General features: G+C 37.3%; 1 protein-coding gene and 2 long non-coding RNA genes across 3 annotated transcripts in view; 2 read left to right on the top strand and 1 right to left on the bottom strand.

Moving 5' to 3' along the window:
• LOC135225728 (uncharacterized) overlaps positions 1-4,737 on the top strand; it is a 7,657-nt gene extending 2,920 nt beyond the window's left edge. Inside the window, exons 4-5 of the long non-coding RNA XR_010317072.1 lie at positions 1,202-1,305; positions 4,381-4,737. This is a non-coding gene — a long non-coding RNA (uncharacterized LOC135225728). The remainder of the gene's footprint in view (positions 1-1,201; positions 1,306-4,380) is intronic.
• LOC135225729 (prostaglandin reductase 1-like) overlaps positions 1-14,452 on the bottom strand; it is a 394,759-nt gene extending 380,307 nt beyond the window's left edge. Inside the window, exon 1 of the transcript XR_010317076.1 lies at positions 14,199-14,452. The gene's annotated coding sequence lies outside the window, so the exon portion shown is untranslated. The remainder of the gene's footprint in view (positions 1-14,198) is intronic.
• On the top strand, positions 9,427-20,486 carry LOC135225730 (uncharacterized). Its single transcript, XR_010317077.1, has 5 exons — positions 9,427-9,603; positions 14,826-14,904; positions 15,482-15,556; positions 16,290-16,396; positions 20,052-20,486. It is a non-coding gene; the product is annotated as an uncharacterized LOC135225730 (long non-coding RNA).
• Positions 20,487-20,984: the final 498 nt, after the last annotated feature.

Raw genomic sequence — 20,984 nt, forward strand, 5'->3', positions numbered from 1 at the left:
TTGAAATTAGATTTGTTCTACACGTACCGCTTAGATTGTTTTGTAGCAAAAGGATCTAAAGTAATGTGCAATAACTTGATTGTTTCCACAACAACTCAGCACTGCTTTTATTATCCGTTTGTTTATATAATGAGGAAAACAAATGCACAATATATTTGTCAAGATTAAATTAAGATGTAAAAGGACAGGCCAAAGAAAATAAGTGGAACCGTGAAATATGGTTATATTTGCTAGTTTCAGTCAAGGTGTCATAAAAATCCCAGACCATTCGACTCCCATGGGTAAAAAGAAATATTCCGGCCTGTAACAGAAAGGTTATGTTTGAAACACCATTATCAAAAATGGTCTGACATAAGATATGACCTTCCACAAGGAAGACTGTTGGTATCCTGACTGTGAAGTACTAGACAATATGCTATTAACACAAAGAAATATGGTTAATGAGGTCTTGCAGTAGTATTTTATTTTCTGGTACCAGGAGAACTGGACTAATCAAGCAAAATAGAATGAAAAGCATCCAACTACAATTAGAATTTTTGCCAGTGGAATATGTAATATAAATAATGTCATTACAATTGGTGTCCGTTTACGATTGTGCGATAATGAAAATTATAGGTTTGTGCCGTAGCCCGTAAGAAAAGAACTTATTACCTTTGACATGTTCCCAGGCCGTTGTGTTTGCATTAGAGTTCTGCCTCACAGATTACCCAAAGTTCGACAAGTAAGACAGGAAGTATGACTCATTCATGTTACCAACAGTCTTCCTTGTGGAACTAATGATCTTACGTCAGGCCCTTTTGGACAATGGTACTTCTTATGTATGTTGTGCTATAACAGCAAATAATTTTCAAACCATAATACAGTGCTCTGCAGTTATAGTATTGAGTGGAATATAATTCTAATTGAAATATATTTATCGTAATAGATTGAATGATGAATACCATCCATTCCAAGAGCCTGGCTCCTCCTGTCACACTTGTCCTGACTTTTGGCTGGCTCATGCAGTCTCACGTACAAGTTTTCGGCCGTTAGTTCAATTAGTCTCAGATTTGGGTGGAGCTATACTAGGCGGATGGGGAATGGTGAAAAATTTAGTCAAATTAACGAAATTGGACAAACTTACATGCTTTGAAGGCCTCCTTAAGATGTGTGTGTTTTTTTTTTTTTTTTTTACAGAAAGTAATGTAAATTAATCTTTCAGGGTGGCAACGGCTACGTGGACAATGAGACCAAATACAACAAAATTGTGGATGCCATTCACGAAGCTCTGGGAGACTAACATGGGGAGCCTCTGATACTTCCATGGTAAATATATGCTTAACCACGCTCACAGTTATTATGGAATACGAAGTATGAGATTTATCGGTCTCATTTGGTCTGTTCTTTACACAGTACAAAGTCATCCTGATTCTATTTTGAATGCCATCTATAAGTATGGATCTAGCTCTCTCCAAGTCTGCCATTATGTGAACACCATCTCATCACTGTTGATGAGTTTACTGAAGTTATTTGAAGATTTGGTAAGATGAGCTGACATTTGATGTATAATTCTGCACTAAATAGATATATGTACAGTATTCTACAGGTTGTAGCCTTTGCCATCGTGCACTGTACTGCACTATACTCGTAAGCAGGAAGGGGTACGGTATCATTTACCTTGAATTTGAAATACGGCATTCGGATGATGGAATAAGTATGAATATGTTGTTACTGAATCGGGTAATTAATGGAATCATTATTATCGTTATTAGTATTAAAGACTATATTGAATAATTATTTGCACTATTTGTTTCTGGTGTCTCGAGTTGTTACAACCTAATTGCTGTAGTCCCGCTCTAAATTTGTACCCCCATGGCTAAATAAAGGAGGCATTATTTGGATGTAGACCATTTTGTAAACTTTTATGCACTGGTTGTTCATTGGACACATAGTCATTCATTGCTTGAGCTTTATTCCCTGGTGATTTTATCATTGTTTAAAACTGCCTTGGTGTGACTACATACGATGGGGGGAGTTGAAAGTCCAAAAAAGGCTAAAGTACTTTGATGATATTTTATAACTGCTTTGATCATTCTTCTTATTCTATAAGTAATGTGAGTTATTTGATGACTGGTTCTGTAATGTTGTTCCATTCTCTGTTCTTCCTTCTGTCCTGTTTTCTTCTCTCTCAGGAATATGCCTAAATCAAACTTGACTTACATTTCTTCGATATATTTTGTAAAATTTGTTGCCAATGAAAGTTGTCAATAGGACCCTCTTATTATCCGCCCAAATTTTGATGAAATTATGGCATACTTCGTCTATTTGCGTAATGTGTTTTTCAATTCATGCTTCCACTTAAATCCATTGAGATTAAATTATTTCTTATCCAACAAACTGTTTTTCCTTTAGTTTGCTTAGACATACCAGTAACTACTGATATCATATTTCCATATGTTAACAACTGCCCCTTGGTGTTAACCATACGATGGGGGGAGTTGAAAGTCCAGAAAAGGCTAAAGTATTTTCCTTTAGTTTGCTTAGACATACCAGTATCTACTGATATCACATTTCCATATGTTCCTGCATAAATGCAATCTGTTTATTTCACGTAAACTTTGATTCAGCTAAGTAATCAGTCAAAAACTTCAAAAGAAAACCAAAATGGTATGAGATATATACAGCAGTCTTGAAAAATGGGTATGAATCCACCGTGGCTAACTTACATGATTTCTCTCGTCTTTTTTTTTTTTTTTTTCATTAAAAGCTTTGTGTATCGCTGACTATGACTGTAACTACCTGGCAGTCTTTCCTTTTGGAGTCTTGCTACAGTATGTGGCCAGGTATAACATGTAGTATCACCCTCTTCCTTTCTTTGTGTGTGTGTGTGTGTGTGTAACTTATTGTTCATTCTACATTTTAATGCGTCTAAAGTACTATAAATGTACGTATTCTACAATTTTTATGCTCATTTTGTCATTTTCAAGTATGCTGCCTCGTGTTAAAAATACCTACTTGTTATTGCTATAGTGAACTTGCCCTAACGTTATTGGCAAGATATGGCTTCACATTGTATGTAGTCTGAGCCACAGTGCTTGTATCGTTTACAGTGGAGTCACTGATGCTATTTGTTTGCTTTGGTTGAAGAAGACTGTTTTAGCAAATATTGACAGATAGAATACAATTAGCAAATATTGACAGATAGAATACAATTGAACAATTCTAAAACTTTATTGGATAAGATCCCCATAGCCTCTACCCTTCAATTCAGCCAAGAGATGCCAGTAGCACAGGGTTCTTACTCATTTAGTCACTGAATCTCTGTGATCACCCATTCTCATTCAGAGAACTCCCTTTGTATGATGAACAGGTGTAGTGGCGTCTGAGTTTTGAGCATTGTGGGAATTTGCCTGATTGATCCTATTTTTAGGTTTTCGGATCTTCCATGTTCTTGCTTCCAGCGTGGAAATTTTTCGAGTATTCAAGAAATAAAGACTGCCAAGAAACAAGTCAGAGCTGCTGTCACACTCCGAATGGGAGTGAGAGATGCAAGAACTACCTTGCTGCTCTTGATTTCCTTAAAAGTAATAAAGAAATCGTATTTAAATGAACGGTTACCACTGTCACCAAGATCCATATCTTCCTTGTCATTTTCCTTGTCTTCTCCAGATCGGTTTGATAAAGTCTCTTTACCTTTGTCAAACTATGCTGTCCTTAAGAGAAGACGCCAGACAATACCGTGACACCTGCAGACATCAGAGATGTCTAAAGTTTAGGAAGGAATTCTTTATTCATCTACGTTGGCCTTGCATCAGAAAAAATAATATTAGGTCCAGTCCCCTGCAGCCACAGCTCTGTCCACAACGACTACAGACAGCCAGATGGAGATTCATTCTGGCTCAGACCTCCATCTTTCTGCCATGACAATGCATGCATTCCATATGTCACATGCGTTCTCTCCATACAGAGTGCTTTATTTTAATGACCAGAATTTTAAATAATTGTCTCAACATTTCAGTAGATTATACGTGGTGACCCGCCATCCTAACAGTGTGTGGCTTTTTACCAGACTAACTGAACCACAAGCATTAATGGCACATTATATTGAAAGTTGTCAGATAGCGTCATATGCTAGTACTATTATTTAACAGTTATTTAACAGTTGTCATGTCTTAACTTCAGTGTACTAATGAATATGCAAAACCAATTTTAGAGTAAGGAAACACTGATACTACTTGCAAGACGCACTTCACTAAATGGTGGCTTTTACGGGGTTTTTGATATGTGGAGAGATCTGTTCTTGTTGACTGTAGTATATAAAGAATTTATGTAAAATCTTCATTTGTAAATGTTGGTAGTACCAGTATTTGGGCATATGGTTATTTCTCTTTAACATTTCAGATGAGACGATTGTGATCCTGTCACCGGGAATGGATGATATGAAACTTGTGGCCTAAAGCCCTCATTGGAAAGGCCGCAGGTCGAAGCCTGCTGTAGCTGATTCAGTTCTGGTGGAAGGATTTGCTCGAGTTAGATCAGGGAAAAATGCTCAGGCTATGAAGAAAAAGAAAAAAACGAGGAATCTCTATAGTTTTTTTTTTTAAATATCTTTGACATTTTCGCTTTGGTAAAGATGTGACAGATTAAACCATTTAAATTTTATTTTGTTTTACAGTGTCATTTTACTGCATTTTAAAAAGACGAAATTCCACAATGCAATGAATTTTAGTTTTGTAGTAAAGCAACTAATCCTCTGATGATGTTAGTATTCATTTCCTAATTATGACAGATGTTCATGGTATGCCACTGATCGATACTTGCACCATTCCGTAGAAGACTTCTGCAAGTCTTAGTAACACCACTTTTAACAGTGGGAATGTTAACCTCATGCCTAACCCTCCTGTATTATCCAGGCATGGGACATCATGAATTTGTAATTCATGTACCAATAACTCTACATGGTTTAATGATGTGATGAAAGGGTACTTTTATCAAGATCTGATGATGGACACCCACACTCCACGAGAGAGTTTGAAATGGTTACAGAAAAGTACAGGTGTATCCCAAAATTCGGCCTAATTCTGTTCCCACTTTCTCTTTCTTATAGCTATCCAATCTCCTAACTGATAAGTCTCGGTGCAAATGTGGGATTTTCCTCACTGTACCACCTATAGATCTTTGTATATCATCTCATTTATCTTCTGGAGTTCTCTTATCTTGATGCCCAACTGCTCCAACTCCTTTTCATTCTTAAACGCTGAGTGCCTGAAAGTGCCTCGGTGTTTGGCTGTATTACCTAAATTTCATTAATCCGAAGTTTGGCAGGTCTCAATTTAGACCAAGCAATATCTGGTTTATGATTCGGAAAGCTAAATTTTCTGAACTACCTTCCATGGATGTCCTCATTGACATGTGAGCAAGCTGTAACACTTATTGAAGCTGTTACACAGTTAAATACTAATGAATGTTTGAACATTTGAAGATTAATGATACAATATTGACAGATGTACTGCATATTATATTTTCTAAAGGGCTTTAGGTCTTCAGATTAGTTATGCTATAGTATCACATATACCTCTGGTTATTTACAATCTTCCTTTGTTAAGATGCGAAGTTTTTACACAGAGAGCACATCAGCAGGTTTTGAACTAACTTATGCACAATATAGCATTAACATCTGTTTTGGATGCACTCTTGTTCTTGCCAGAAGATAGCGGGGCTTCCTTTTTCATCTCTTTTAGTCCATTCAGCACTTTCTTCTTCCTTCTGCCTTACTTATCTGAACTTTTTACCGTTTCTACATATCTCCACAGGTTGTACCCTTTTCATCTTAAAACACATATACTATGCTTACAGTTCATTTTAGCAGCTTTGACCTAAATCGTTCATTTGCCTTCAGCATCTTCACTTCACTTCCATAATGGAGAGTCTCCATAACAAACCATTCAATTTTCGACTTTGGCTTCCATTGGTAGATCTTGGTTACTTGGCTCTTCTCTTATTTTATTGTCATCTATTGTATTTCTTCCCAAAAATCCATGTGAATTTTTTTTTCTCCATCTTCCTAGTTTCCATTTACACACATAACTTTCCTCTTGCTCACTTTTGCTCTCAACTCGCTCTTCTTGCGAAAACTTCAACGCTAAGACTGGTTTCTATAGTTTGTCTTTCGTACTTACAATCAAAGCTGTATCATCTGCAAGCATCGACTGTTCCACACACTGATTGCGACTATCTCATCCAGCAACCTTCCATCTACATCACTGATCTCCCTTTGATTTCTTGAATCAATCCATTCATAAACGTCTTGATCAGCCGTGGAGACTTACACATGCTTACTTTAGATCCAAACCAGCTATCGCCTAACAACATATTCTAACATGCTTGCTTCCATCATGGAAATTTACACTGTTCGACAACTTACCTTCTATACCCTACTAATCTCAACACATTTAGCACAAAGCTTCTCTATCAGTTTATCATAAGATCTCCCAGGTCCACACGTGCAACATTCGGCTTTTTCTGTTAAATCAAAACTTTTCTACAATACCATTTTATAAACGCTTGATGAACACTCCCACATCCCGGTCTAAATCCAAGCTGTTCTTATCCAATTAGTCTTTCTTGTTATTTGTCTTAGAATCTTTATCAAAATCCTGCCATAAACCTTTCCCCTACGCTGTAATGTTATACACTATAATTCTAAGCCATTTCTTTAACTGTACCGTTATTTGATGGAATAATTATTTCTGTCGCCCATTCATCCAGAATCTTTCCCTCATTCAGACAAACTGTGATCAGCCACTCACTCGTACTATCGCTACCAGCTACAGCATCTCACTTGTACTCCAATGATATCCTAGTGATTTTTATATTGTTCAGCTTTTTAATTGTCTGCCTTTGATTCGCACAGTCACTTCCACGAGCATTCTCAGCCTTTCTTCTTTGGTCACTCAGATAAGCCTCTTCTGTAATCCACATTCTACAGATCTTCAGAAGCAGCTGAAGCCACAGGAAACGTTTTAAAAGGAACGACAGACTGCCAAGTACTGTGTAATTAACCCATCTTTGGGTCACAAAGTGAAACAAGGTATAAAATAAGTGAGCAAGAAACCTCTTACAAAAGGATAATATCCCTGTCTTATTGTTTTAATGTGAGTTTCACAGTACCAAAGTGTCTTTTCTATTATTTTTGCCACCACTAACTAGAACAGCCATCCCCAACCGGGGTTCCGTGAGAATTCATGTGTTATTTAATTATTCTTTTTTTTTCGTTAAACAAGCCATGAGAAATCGTAGGCCTATAATTTTTCTTTATCGTAGCATAACCTGCCATATTTTTTTCTTCAGTTCTACTAAAGGTAAGTATTGCTAATGCTTACACACACACACACACACACACACACACACACACATATATATATATATATATATATATATATATATATATATATATATATATATATATATATATATATTGGGGTACCTTGGGATAAGCAAAATTGTCTCAGTGGTTCCTCAAAGTGGCAAAGGTTGGGAACCACTGAACTAGAACATTCTATAATAATCCTCTTTTGTAATGGAACAAGATGGAAAGGACCACCATGCTTAGAATTTGAAAATGTGCGTTTGGGCGCTCGTTTGAGTCGTCTTGAAAGTTGGCACAAAGAAAGAAACAAAAATGACGCCATGCAATATTAACAGTGAGTGTATCGACCGGCCACCGGTCCCTCTAATTAACTATCACTAATGTTTGCTTACCTTCATTCTTTCTCTCACGAAATGCCTTATGAGTCATTATGTTCCGTATTCTCTGTTGTTAAGGTTTAAAAGATTCTCATAGATTAAAAATATTCATTATAGAACGCTAGCGTGAAGTATATTATGATTAAGTACGAACTGTAAAGTTTTCGTTTTGTACTTGTTTCGTAATATGATTACTATCTAGCCCCTTACTCTCTAGGCTTGCTTACTATAATAATCATAAACGCGGAGTCAGAGGAGTTTATTTCTGGCGATAGAAATTCATTTCTCGATATAATCTAGTTCGGATCCTACAATAAGCTGGTGGTCCCGTTGCTAGGTGGCCAATTGGTTCCTAGCCACGTAAAAATATCTAATCCTTCGGGCCAGCCCTAGGAGAGCTGTTACCAGCTCAGTGGTCTAGTAAAACTAAGATATACGTCATCTTTTTTATATTAAATAGTAACACCGTCTTTTATTCATTACTATTAAGACTCGCGAAGAACGGGAAGATTCTCGGTGTACTGAGTCAGGAGGTACACATGCCTTAAAGCACTTAAAGCCCTTTCACGCCCTATGAGCAAACTGCAGTCGCAAGTATATAACTTTTATGAAAGGTAACGATTTGATTTTTGTATAAATAAATATGTGAATCACAGGATTTGAATTAAGCGGGAAATTTAACGAGGGTTATTGTGAAAAAAAAAATCGCTATGTATTAGAATAAATGTATAAGCTGGAAATTCTTCCATAATAGTTTCTTCTAACTTTGGCTATTTAAGAGAAAAGCAACGCAGCTGCCATTGCCACGATCCTTTAACTGCTGCATTATGAAAGGAGCATGTGTAAAAAACTTCCACAAATTTTATTATTATATAAAAACTACATCAACTCCAGCTTAAGAAACACAATCAAGCCAGTTCAGCTGTGAAAAAAAGAAAAGAAAAGAAAAAAAAAACTGATCCAAGACTAAGTGAAATACTGTTGTAAATGTCGAATACGTCAAAAAGAAAAAAAAAATCAACAAACGAACAGCTAAGATACATATGAGCACGTATTACTTGAACTAAATTGTAAGAACAAAAGCACCGTGGAATGACATTTTGATGAAACATGTTTGAGCTGCTTTTCTTCATAATTCATCTGCGTCGCTAAAACGCATGCCTGAAATACCACGAGTTTCGAGAATGCTCCAAATCAATAGAACTATGGGGTAACCTTGGTGACTGACTGTTTAATCCTTACAAGTGACCTTTCAGTCTCAGCCGTGTAGTATTTAAAAATGCAATGTTCAGAATGAAATAGACGCGAATTACAAAAACCTTTTTTATCATCTCTTGATTATTGCAACTGTTAGCGCTTGCCGCAACCGCTGAGCGTCCTGAACTGTTCTGGGAATATAAAACGATCGTAGGCCAAAGATCCATGAGATAACTGACCGCTCGATAGACCAGAACGTCGAAGTCTTCAATAAAAAGGTTAATCAAAAGTTGCTCAAGGTCATTTTGTCTTTTTCTTCTGTTAGATTTCCGTTGCTCAGAGGGTGGGTTGGAAAAAAAATCCACGAAGATATCGTTGCATAATGAAGAAAGTGTCGAAAACTCCATCATCATTTCAAAACTCTGGCGGTTAACCGCGAAGGTTTCAAAGTATTTGGCAACAAAACACATTCGGCAAACCTTGGACCGCCATTCTCTTTATATATTGAGCTGCTGCGGACTCGGGTAGAAGCTGAAAACTGAATTCCTGAATCAGTAGCGTGATAGCTGTAGAGTGAGGAGCATATTGTACTATTTGTGTTGGTTGCATTTAAGTTGCGAAAGTGTTCCGACGTTTCCTTTCCTCAGCCATGAGCAAAATTAGGGTCCACGTGGAATATTGGCAAGTATTTTATTCTTTAGGTATATATTGACTCCTCTGTCTACAGGTGAAACATCTATTCGATGTAGAAATTTACTGCACTTGTAAAATGGGTGGTGTAAATACCATTATAATTATGTAACTTTCAAGGTTACTCGATACCGAATGTTGTTGGCGATGTCTGAAATTTTATACAGGTTCTCTAGAATTACGAAGAATTATTACAAGCAAGCTTAAAAAACTGAAGGCAGATGGTCAGCCAAATGTACGTAATTGCTGAATCAAGGATGAACCGAAATATATAAGTTTATTTATGTATATATATATATATATATATATATATATATATATATATATATATATATATATATATTGTGTATGTGTGTGGCGAACCAGTTTAGACAAACTCTCTGTTTGCCTAATCAGTCAGGTTTGTTGCAGTACGTCAACTCTTTTGGGTTACAAGTAGGACAGTATACTATAACCTCATCTCAAAATAATGTTAAAACTCGGAATAGTAACTCTTTCCTTATCTGGCCAACGCCCTCTTCCACTAAATTTATTGTGTGTACACACACACACACACACACACACACACATATATATATATATATATATATATATATATATATATATATATATAATGTGTATGTATCTTGTCTTTAGTCAATGTAAAGCAGACCATTTATCTGGATAATGTATATTTTGGGATTCGAAAATAATTGTAAGTATTAATCAGGCAAAGTGGGTACGTCTCCAGTAATAAGGAACAACAATGGCATTCTTTAAACCGTGGCATGTCTGTTACATGAATTACCATACATAATTACCACGGTAGGGAAAATAAGGCTTAAATTTGGCATGATTTCAGCATGTCTTGGATCTTGGGTAATGGGTGCACAAGTAAGATTAAACACAATCGAAAATTTCGACCAAAAGCGAGATGACAGAGAATAGAGAATATGGTTTTTGGTAAGTTGGCGAAAACGGATCACGTCACTACATTGTGTGAGCAATGAGCTTCCAGAGCCAACTGGTGGCGTTCTAACCAAAACAGTTTTGAGTCTTGTTTAGTAGGCGATGCGTAGTGAAGAAGCAAAATTTACAAAAAAGCGAGAGACCGAGTGAATGTTAACAGCCGGTAAGATATCTTTAATAAAGCAAACACTACAGTCATGAAAAATACGGTAGACAGGTTATGTATATGTCTTAGGCATCGTAAAACATTGTCATTCAAAATCAAAGAATAAACGCATCAGTGACGCATATGATGTATATGCTTGTGACCGCAGCTTGCAGCTCGATCAATACGCGAGGAGTTTGAAGAATTTCCTTAGTGCTTGGTTTAGATTAAACTTGTCCCGTGCCAGCACTGGCCTTTGCCTAAAGACTTTATGTGATAAGTTTTTAATATGATTAAAGACGCTTGGTGTAGTAGACATCTGAATTTTTGTAAACCAACCGAAACAAGAATTTTGTTGTAAGTAAGTTGGCAATAATAAGCTATATAACGTTTGTGCAAGAAACTTGCAGTCATCTAGTAGCGTTTTGGCAAAACAAATAAAAGTCGTAATAATTCTATTCAAATAATGTGAAATAATCCAGTTAAATGGACAAGAAGGGGAGTGGCGATTGGCGAAGCTAATAAAAGAACTTTAATTGGACAAATGTCAATTATATTTAGTAACGCCATGCTCTTAAAGATGTTTTGCACTAGTCAAGGTTTTGGAGTCTGGAATATGTGAAGCGGTCACACACCCATTCACACACACTCACACGTGTCTTTCCATAAAGCTTGTTTTTCAAAGCTGTTGGAAATCGAGCTGTGCTTATCTTCTAGCATTTCGTGAGATACTCTCTCTCTCTCTCTCTCTCTCTCTCTCTCTCTCCTTGCGTGTTTCTAGCTTTTTGTGTGATTTGTTGCGTGTGACCATTATAACTTTGCATTCTGCGTCCACAGTCAACTTGTTCAGCTGGCCATGGGTATGGTACTATTTTTGCCTTCTATTACTAATTTCACCATATTATTACATCATTTACGTAAGGCCGTCAACAATGTTCGATGATAGACTTGTGTTCCTCGTATCCTGTCTATTTATTCTTCATCAAAATTCTAGAAAGTTGTTGGTAGACCTCAGTGAAATTTCTTAAAGTTTTGTTGGCTGAATTAGAGGAAGGGGACCTTACGGTAATTCAGCCTATTGCCTTGTGTGGTAAGTGTTTTATTATATAAGAGGACTGGTGTAGACTTCTAGACTCTGACCAACAAACGGACGTCGTAAAGGTGTGGCCTGTGGTCTCATGGGTGTACCAAATTCTCAATGACGGTATGCGTTTTTTTTTTACCGCTGCTTCTACATACATACGCACACACACACACACAACATATATATATATATATATATATATATATATATATATATATATATATATATATATATATATATACATCATACATATCATATATATATATATATATATATATATATATATATATATATATATATATATATATATATATATATGAGTATCTATTACGTCAAACAGATGTCTGTGAAAGTGACAAACGTCTTGTGGTGACCAGATACGCAAAAAAGATTTTGTAAATATATTCTGTGAAATATATTTTTAATAAGATTACTTTAAACATCTGTTTGTTCTACATGGTCATTCATGTTTAATTCGAATGAATATCTTGAAATCAAGGCATAGAAAAATAAGTCTACATAGAACATTGTAGAAAAAAAATAACATCACCGATGTTAGACATTATCTTGCCCGTGCCAAAAGGCGTGTCACACATGCGCTTACTCTGCCATCTAGTAGCATCTTGGCACTAAAATTAGCAGCACGATGTATCCAATATTTTTGTTTTTTGTTTCTTTGATGATGCAAAATTGAAGAAATACATTTGCGTTGGCTACTTGGTGCAAAGCCTCTGGCGCCGAGATGCTCAAAAGAGAGAGAACGCCTGATGGTGTGACTCCGCCTCAGGGGATTAGAAATCTCTCGAATGACTAGAGCGAACCTATGTGAAGGCTTCTTTTTACGGTTTAGAACAGCTGACGAAAGTTAAATAAATTTAAAGTAGAGAAAAAATGTTTCAATGGTCAAGAAATCACTTTTTCACAGCCTATCGAATCATAATACGCACAAACACACACACGTCAATAACATGGAGTGGCGAACTCCCTGCCAAGTGTGTAACCTCGGTCGGTCATATTGAAAGTCTGGTCCAGCTCATAGTGCTACTGTGCTGTAAAGACGAGGCACTACGGTAGCTTTCCTTTATTTTTATTATCATTATTATTAAAATATGTTATTTATATAGCTAATAAACCATCACTGTAAAAGGTGAAGTATAGAATTTTGCAATCTACTCTGTATAGTCTCAAATATTTGTAAGCAAAACCGACGAAAGAAAAAGCTAGTAGTAATTTTTTTCCGATCTAAGTCTATTTTGGCTCTAGAACTATACTGAGTAAGAATAGTGTAGTCGGGAATGCCATAAAGTAATTTTGATTTATTTAGAATACCTAATTAACAATCAAAATACATGCAGAATCCGTAGGCATAGGCCTAGCACTTGCTAGGTTCAGATTCTCTTCCTTGCTGTAACCATTCTTAAAGGCTACTTTTTCCTTGTCGTGATGGTTCGATAACTTTTACCATAAAGGAATAATTACCATTCTGTGAGACGTTTGTTTCGATTAAATTCATTAAGCCAAGGTTTGCTACACATAAAACATACGAATATTTTGCACTTGGATGAGAGTAATAGAAGTTCTCTTCTAGGATTTGGTTAGGTCGTTCTAAAAATACTTTCACTGTAACATGTTTAAAAAGACGAGATTTGTGGACAAAACCAGTAACCTGCACATATACTTACAATTAAACCTTTCCAATAAAGGACAAGTTCATTTTTACTTTTTAGGTGTGGCATATATAAGATGAATGAAGCTCCGATCTCAAAACTGAAGTCGCCATTGCCTCTATGTACCACAATAATATGTTGAAACTGTAATATGTTGGCACAATAAGGATTTGCTACTAGTAAAAAATAAAACAATAAATAAATAAAAAGTCATTTTAACTTAAAATCGTATAATAGTTGTTTTCTACGTTCTGTTTACGTCATCCTGAAAAGTATGGTTTCGAAATTTGGGTGAGAGACCAATTAGTATGTGGTATGCATTTTGTTAAACAACTCACTGCCATTGATGCCTAAAACTGAAAAAATGATGCCATAGACCATATCATACAGGCCTACATACATACTGCAGATAATTCTTAATGCCTGACAAAATACAGCAGTATCCTCATGAATCACAACATGTTTAAAAGACGAGTCTGGTTGACACATCTAGTGTTATATCTATTAGCCAACGTACTACTATAAATTTTAATAACCCCAAGATCGTTCTTACTTTATATAACGTGGCATGTACTTACTACGTATCAATGATATTTTGATATAAAAATTAAACTGGCACTACATTTGTGGCACAATGATATGCTGAACATTATAAAGAGAGAAAGGGGATCTACTGCTACGACGAAATTTATCTGGCTAACACAAAATTAAGGCTAAATAAATTTTATTATGCTTCATTTACCTGAGAAATGTTGTTCCATTTTCTCTTGAAGACTTGTTTCTTCCATTCTGGCAACTATAAGCCGCCCATCGTACCATTACTGCGATCAGGATTAAAAGAAAAAAAAAAATCACAATCGCACTACTTCCGTTCAGTTGGTGCGGTTACCTGACCTTTAAAGATGGCTGCAACTGACAGAAAGGCTTTGCAAGTTTGCAGCGCCGCCCTAGTGGAAGACCACCGAACTACGTAGTACTGCTATATAGAGATCGCAACTCCTGGTATATACCCTCTATGTGTACAGACAGAATCTCCAGCCATTCACCCTCTATGACACACACATATATGTGTACATATGTTTATGTATGTATACATATACATATATTCATATATATACATATATACGTATGTTTGTATGTATATAATTTTTTTTCTGAAAGGGTTAGGTGACTTGGTGAGAACCTGAGGACTAATGTCCAACAAAGAGACTAACATTAAACATTCGTATAATCTTATTCCATTGCTAGATTTCTGACCAGAATATAAATATGTAGGGGAATTTCGTCGATTGCCCTTTATTGCTAAAACAACACGTTTTCATTACAAATTATGAGTGAATTGTCATGTAATTCGTGTTCTCTCTTTCAGCGGGTCGTGAGGTTACGCCTCCAAGTTCCGCAAGTTGCAAGCGGAACTTGAGGCGAAGTTCCCTGGCCAGCTGGAAATAGTAAGTATTATGTATGCGAAGAGAGGAGAGAGAGAGAGAGAGAGATTTGCCCATTAATGTGGTCACACATTACCGAAATTCAAAATTCAAAGACGACGAAACAGAATTTGTGTGCATTGTGTGTTAAACTAAAACAACATCGAAGGTCTACTCTGACGGAGGGAGAGAGACTGTGGCGTATGACATTTCAATGTCCTGGGGCCAGAATAGAAAGAGTAACTCGGCTAAAGGAGATACTACTGGCTATTATATATATATATATATATATATATATATATATATATATATATATATATATATACATATGTGTGTGTGTGTGTAAAATCTGTGTGTACTGGTGTACATGTGTGCGCTAGGGCGTATTGTGCTTGTTACCATTACTTTCAGGACACCACGTTTGGCAAATACCAAATAAAAAAGGGTTAATACAACAACCTAATTTACTTCGTGCAATTCTGGATTTTATAGTGTAGTCCCATTTTTTGTCAGATTGTCGTATTAACCTGAGATAGATCATTAAATAAGGATGGCCATTATTTATTATTTGATATATTTATTTACTTATTCCTGATCTCAGGTTGGCGAAAGAACCCCGACTAGAACGGGTCACTTTGAAGTAACCGTTGGAGACACATTGGTGCACAGCAGAAAGGTAAGGTTAAGAAACATTTTCTGCATACAAAGTTAGTACTACTTCACCCAAGGTTAAAATGACTTATGCTTTATTTTAAAACTGTTTCAGAAATGTCAGCTAAGTATCGCTAATGATTTTATTGCTAAATTTCCGATGAAAATTATCTAAGAAATTCTCTTGAATAGTTATACTCGCAGGTTGGTGCCATCAAATTTCTTCTAGAATATCAAGAAATTTTAAAGGCTGAAATGGTTGCTAATTAAACTATGGAAATTGGTTTGGCTTAATTTAGTTTGATGGCTGGAGGTTGTACATTTTTTTCATATAATTCAAGTTGAAAGGGCAAGGTAGGGAGTATTTGTTTTAAAATACCACATAATGAACATTGAATGTTTAATTATAGTGGTACCTACTTAGCTTGAAAAAAAAGCGTTGCACTTAATGTTACTTGACGGCTCCATAGTGCTAATATATAATATATATATATATATATGATATATATATATATATATATATATATATATAAATGTTAACTTTTCCGTAAGTTTAGACAAGAATATTTTATCAAAAATATTGCCTATTTTGATTCCCCTAAATATGAGTATCTGGGATCATATTGGACCCGTAAGAAAAGACATTAGTTGGTACGTGTTTACCCATCACTGTTAAACGAAAGTAGCGAAAGCCGTGGGGATACAGCAGCTGTTTAGTAGCTTCGTGTAGGTTCATTTTTATTATGGTTTCCCGACAGAACGGCGATGGCCACGTCGATGATGAAGAGAAGAGCAACAAGATAACGGACGCCATCGCCAGCGCTCTGGAGGGATAGGTCAGAAACCATAGAAGAGACACAGTCAGGTAAACACAAAGCTTGCGACCTTGAGCTTTTACCTTTCATTCAAGAGCAACCACTCAGTTTGTAAGACTTCCGTTTCTCTTGTGCTGGTGTCGCGTACTTTAGGAACTCTACTGATTGACTTATTTTACTGTGCCTATATTTTATAGCAAGACAAATGTTGTAGATTTTACTTACATGCATACATACATACATCCACCCATCCATACATATATACTATATGTATGGATATGTATATCCATACATATAGCATATGTGTGTGTGTGTGTCTTTGTACCATTATTTCATGATGAAGTATGAGATAACATGAAGTCATTAGAATGGTTTCCAATTCTGAGATTATATGTTATTGCAGTCACTACTGAATTAGCCTAAAGAGAGGTACGAAGTTGATGAAAGTGTTATGAAGCCTCTCAGTTCAATCCAATTATTTACATAACGTGAGGCTGTTTTTATCTCTTTAATTTGTAAATAATCTATGATACTGGTCCAAAGTCTGATCAATCGGAAGGGTATTGATTGCGCGTAAAAGGTTAATGACCGACTCATTGAGCCCTTCACCGGATAGGTTCATGGTGAAGAACCTGTCAATGCATTTTTGTATAATGAATAAACCTTCCACTGGATTTTGGCATACTTAGAGAAACTTCCTTTGTGTATAAGCATTCATTAATAAACATTTCACCGGATTTATGCCTGATTAATCAACTTTTGCCGGCTCATTCATAACTCACAAACAGCGAAAACCCCGTTCACTAAATAATGAATAAATTTTACCTTTCAAGAGATTTAGGCATACTTATGACCCTTCACTGGGTTTATATACTGTGAATAAAATTTGTCAGTGGATTAATGCATAGCAAATAAACCTGTATAGCTTTCGCTGGATTTGTCCATGTGTGCCTTCAATCATCAAATCCCCCTCCATAACGGTCCCCACCCCCACCCACCCCATTCCCCGTTATCTCTTCCTCTCTATCAGTCATCCTCCGAGTTTTTCCGTATGGGGATAATGCGTCAGTGCGCCTCACTTAGTGCACTGTAGGCATTACCTTAGGTTCTTTTCAACGTTCCTTCGGCCCCAGTTGCAAACATTTCAATTTCTTTTACTGCACCTCCATTCATAATCTTTCTTCCATCCAACTTTCCACCTTCTCCTAATATCAATCGTTTCATAGTGCAACCAAAGCAACTGCGAGATTTGCACCTTTCAAACCTTTTACTCTCGATTTCTCTTCGAGTGCTGAATGACCTCATAGGTCACAGCACTTGGCCTAAATTTTATATTCCATTCCTCTCTTATCTTCCTAGTTCCCCATTCCTTTCCCCTATTCCTGCAACCAGCTCATTCCTTTCCCTTTCCCCCATTCCTTCAGTTCCCCATTCCTTTCCCCCATTCCTTCAATTTCCATTCCTTTCCTTCGCTTCCCCATTCCGTTCCCCATTCCTTCAGCAATCTCATTCCTTTCCACCATTCATTCAGTCATCTCATTGCCTTTCCCTATGTTCCTTAGTCATCTCATTCCTTTCTCAGCATCCCCCATTCCTTCAGGTCCATTCATTCCTTATTCCCCCATTCCTTCAGTTCCCCATTCCTTTCCCCCATTCCTTCAATCATCTCATTCCTTTACCCCATTCCTTCAGTTCCCCATTCCTTTCCTTCGTTTCCCCCTTCCTTTCCCACCCATTATTACAGGGTTCTCCATTCCTTTCCCCATTCTTCAATCATCATTCTTTACCCATTCCTTCAGTTACCCTTTTCCCCTTTCATTCGTTTCACCTCCTTCCTTGACCAATGCATTCAAGTCCTCCATTCCTTCGTCATCTCATTCCTTCCACAATTCCTTCGTCATCTCATCCTTTCCCCCCATCTTCAGTTCCCATTCATTTCTCCCCATTCTTCAGTTCCATTCCTTTCACTCATTTCCTTCAATTTCCCCATTAATTCAATGCGTTTCCCATTCCTTCTCCCCCATTCCTTTCCCCATTCTTCAGTTACCCATTCCTTTCCACCATTCCTTCAGATTCCCAGGTCCTTCCAAAATTCCCTTCAGTCAATCTCATTCCTTTCCCCCATTACTTAAGTTCTCAATTCTCTTCCAATTCCTTCAATTCTCCCATTCCTTCAGTCATTCATTTCCCTTCCCCCATTCCTTCAGTCCCATTCCTTCCCCAGTTCATTTTCCACCATTCCTTCAGTTTCCCCATTCCTTTCCCCCATTCCTTCAGCTTCCCCATTCCTTCCCATTCCTTCAATTCTGTATTCTCTTCAGCATCTCATCCTTTCCCCCATTCCTTCAGTTCCCCATTCCTTTCCTTCCGTTTCCCCCAGTCCGTTCCCCCAATTCCTTCAGTTCCCCATTCCTTTTCCTTCGTTTCCCCATTTCCTTTCACCCCATTCACTTCAGTCCTCCTTATTCCTTTCTCCCAATTCCTTTTCCCCCAGTTCCCATTCTTCAGTCATTCTCATCCTTTCCCCCATTCCTTCCAGTTTCCCACCCCCATTCCTTACAGTCATCTCATTGCCTTTCCCCCCATTCCTTCAGTTCCCCATTCTTCAGGCCCCCATCGTTCCATTCCATTTCCGCAATGCCTTCAATTCCCAGTCCTTTCCTTCCGTTTCCATTCCTTTCCCCCATTCCTTCAGGTTCCCATTCCTTTCACCCCATTTTCCTTCCCCAGTTCCTTCCATTCCTTTCCCCCAGCTTTCCCCCTTCCAGTTTCCCCAAATTCCTTTCCCCCATCTTGACCCCATCTCAATTCTACATCCTCATTCCCATTCTTTCCCCCATTACCTTTCCCCCAATTCCTTCAGTTCCCCATCTACCTTCCTCGTTCCTGTCCAGTTTCCACCCATTTCCTTTCCCCCCAGTTCCTTCAGTTCCCAATTGCCCCTTTCCCCATTTCCTTCAGTTTCCCATTCCAGTTTTACACCCCATTCCTTCCAGTTCAATCTCATTCCATTGCCCCCCATTCATTGAGTTCCACATTCCTTTCCCCAATTCTTCAATTCCTTTCCCCCATTCCTTCAGTTCATCTCATTCCTTTCCCCATCCTTCAGTTCCCCAATTCCTTTCCCCAATCCGTTCCCAAATTTCCTTTCAGCCTTCCACCCCATTACCGTTTCCACCCCCATTCGCCTTCAGTATTACCCCATTCCCTTTTCCAACAGCCCTTCAATTTCGTATTCCTTCAGTAATAATTCCCTTACTTTCCCCCATTCCTAGTTCCCCATTCCTTTCCCCCATTCCCTCAGCCATCTCATTCCTTTCCCTTATTCCTTCAGTTCCCCATTCCTTTCCTTCGTTTCCCCCCTTCCTTTCCCCCATTCCTTCAATTCCCCATTCCTTCAGTCATCTCATTCCTTTCCCCCATTCCTTCAGTTCCCCATTCCTTTCCCTCATTCCTTCAATTCCCCATTCCTTTCCTTCGTTTCCCCATTCCTTTCCCCCATTCCTTCAGTCATCTCATTCCTTTCCCCCACTCCTTCAGTTCCCCATTCCATCAGTCATCTCTTTCCTTTCCCTCATTCATTCAGTTCCCCATTCCTTTCCCCCATTCCTTCAATTCCCCATTCCTTTCCTTCGCTTCCCCATTCCTTTCCCCCATTCCTTCAGTCATCTCATTCGTCCCCTCAGCCATATCTTGTCATTTCAGGTTAAGACAACGGCAATCCTACCATGGGAACTGGACGAAATGAAGCTTATGGTCCAAAATCCCTGCAGGGAAAGGCCTCCAGCGGAAGACTGCCCCGGCAGGTGCAGTCCTCGTGGGATGATGCTGTTGCCTGATGCCTGGAAAGACGTTTGGAAACTGGAATGAAGATCACTACGGTCGTCGACGCTTTCCGAAAGACGGCTGGAGAAATCACATTTGTTTTATTTACCAATTTTCAGAGTTAGCATCACGGAAATTTTGGTCATGACAGATGTTAAGAAAAATCGCACAATTTTCGGAATTATCTATTAAATTTCATTTGTTTTATTTTAGTTGAGTGAGCACGTCACTGTCATAGGTGGCAATAAAATTATTCAAAAATGTCAATATTTGATTTGGATCAAGAAATAAAGTTAACTTCATGCAAGCAATTAATTCTAGTTTTTTTATCCCTTCGTGTAATTTAGTTAATATTGAAAACTAAATATCCCAATAACGTTTTCATTTTTATAAAATGCTTTATTCTGATTAAATTCTATAGCAGGTTCAGCAATAAGCCGGGAGATGGACACTTTTTATTATTATTATTATTATTATTATTATTATTATTATTATTATTATTATTATTATTATTATTATTATTATATTTAAAAGAAGTACAAATGAAAACAACAAAACGCATGAAGATCAACCAGCTCATAAAAAGCCACATAAACATGACAGGTAAAACGAGTCTGGTGAACAGAGTCCGGTTCAAAGCTGATGGACAGTCAGCAGTTACCTTGTACTGTTTAAGGAACAACAGTAATACAAAGTAAGTCGTCTTATATGAAGCAGACTTTGAATATCTTAACGAATCATTTTGCATTTTTTTTTTGTTGCAAATGATCTTTTGCAAACAGAAGTATTCGTTTATTGATCCATCTCTTTGCG

This window comes from Macrobrachium nipponense, chromosome 13, assembly GCF_015104395.2.
Source record: "Macrobrachium nipponense isolate FS-2020 chromosome 13, ASM1510439v2, whole genome shotgun sequence".
NCBI lineage: Eukaryota > Metazoa > Arthropoda > Malacostraca > Decapoda > Palaemonidae > Macrobrachium > Macrobrachium nipponense.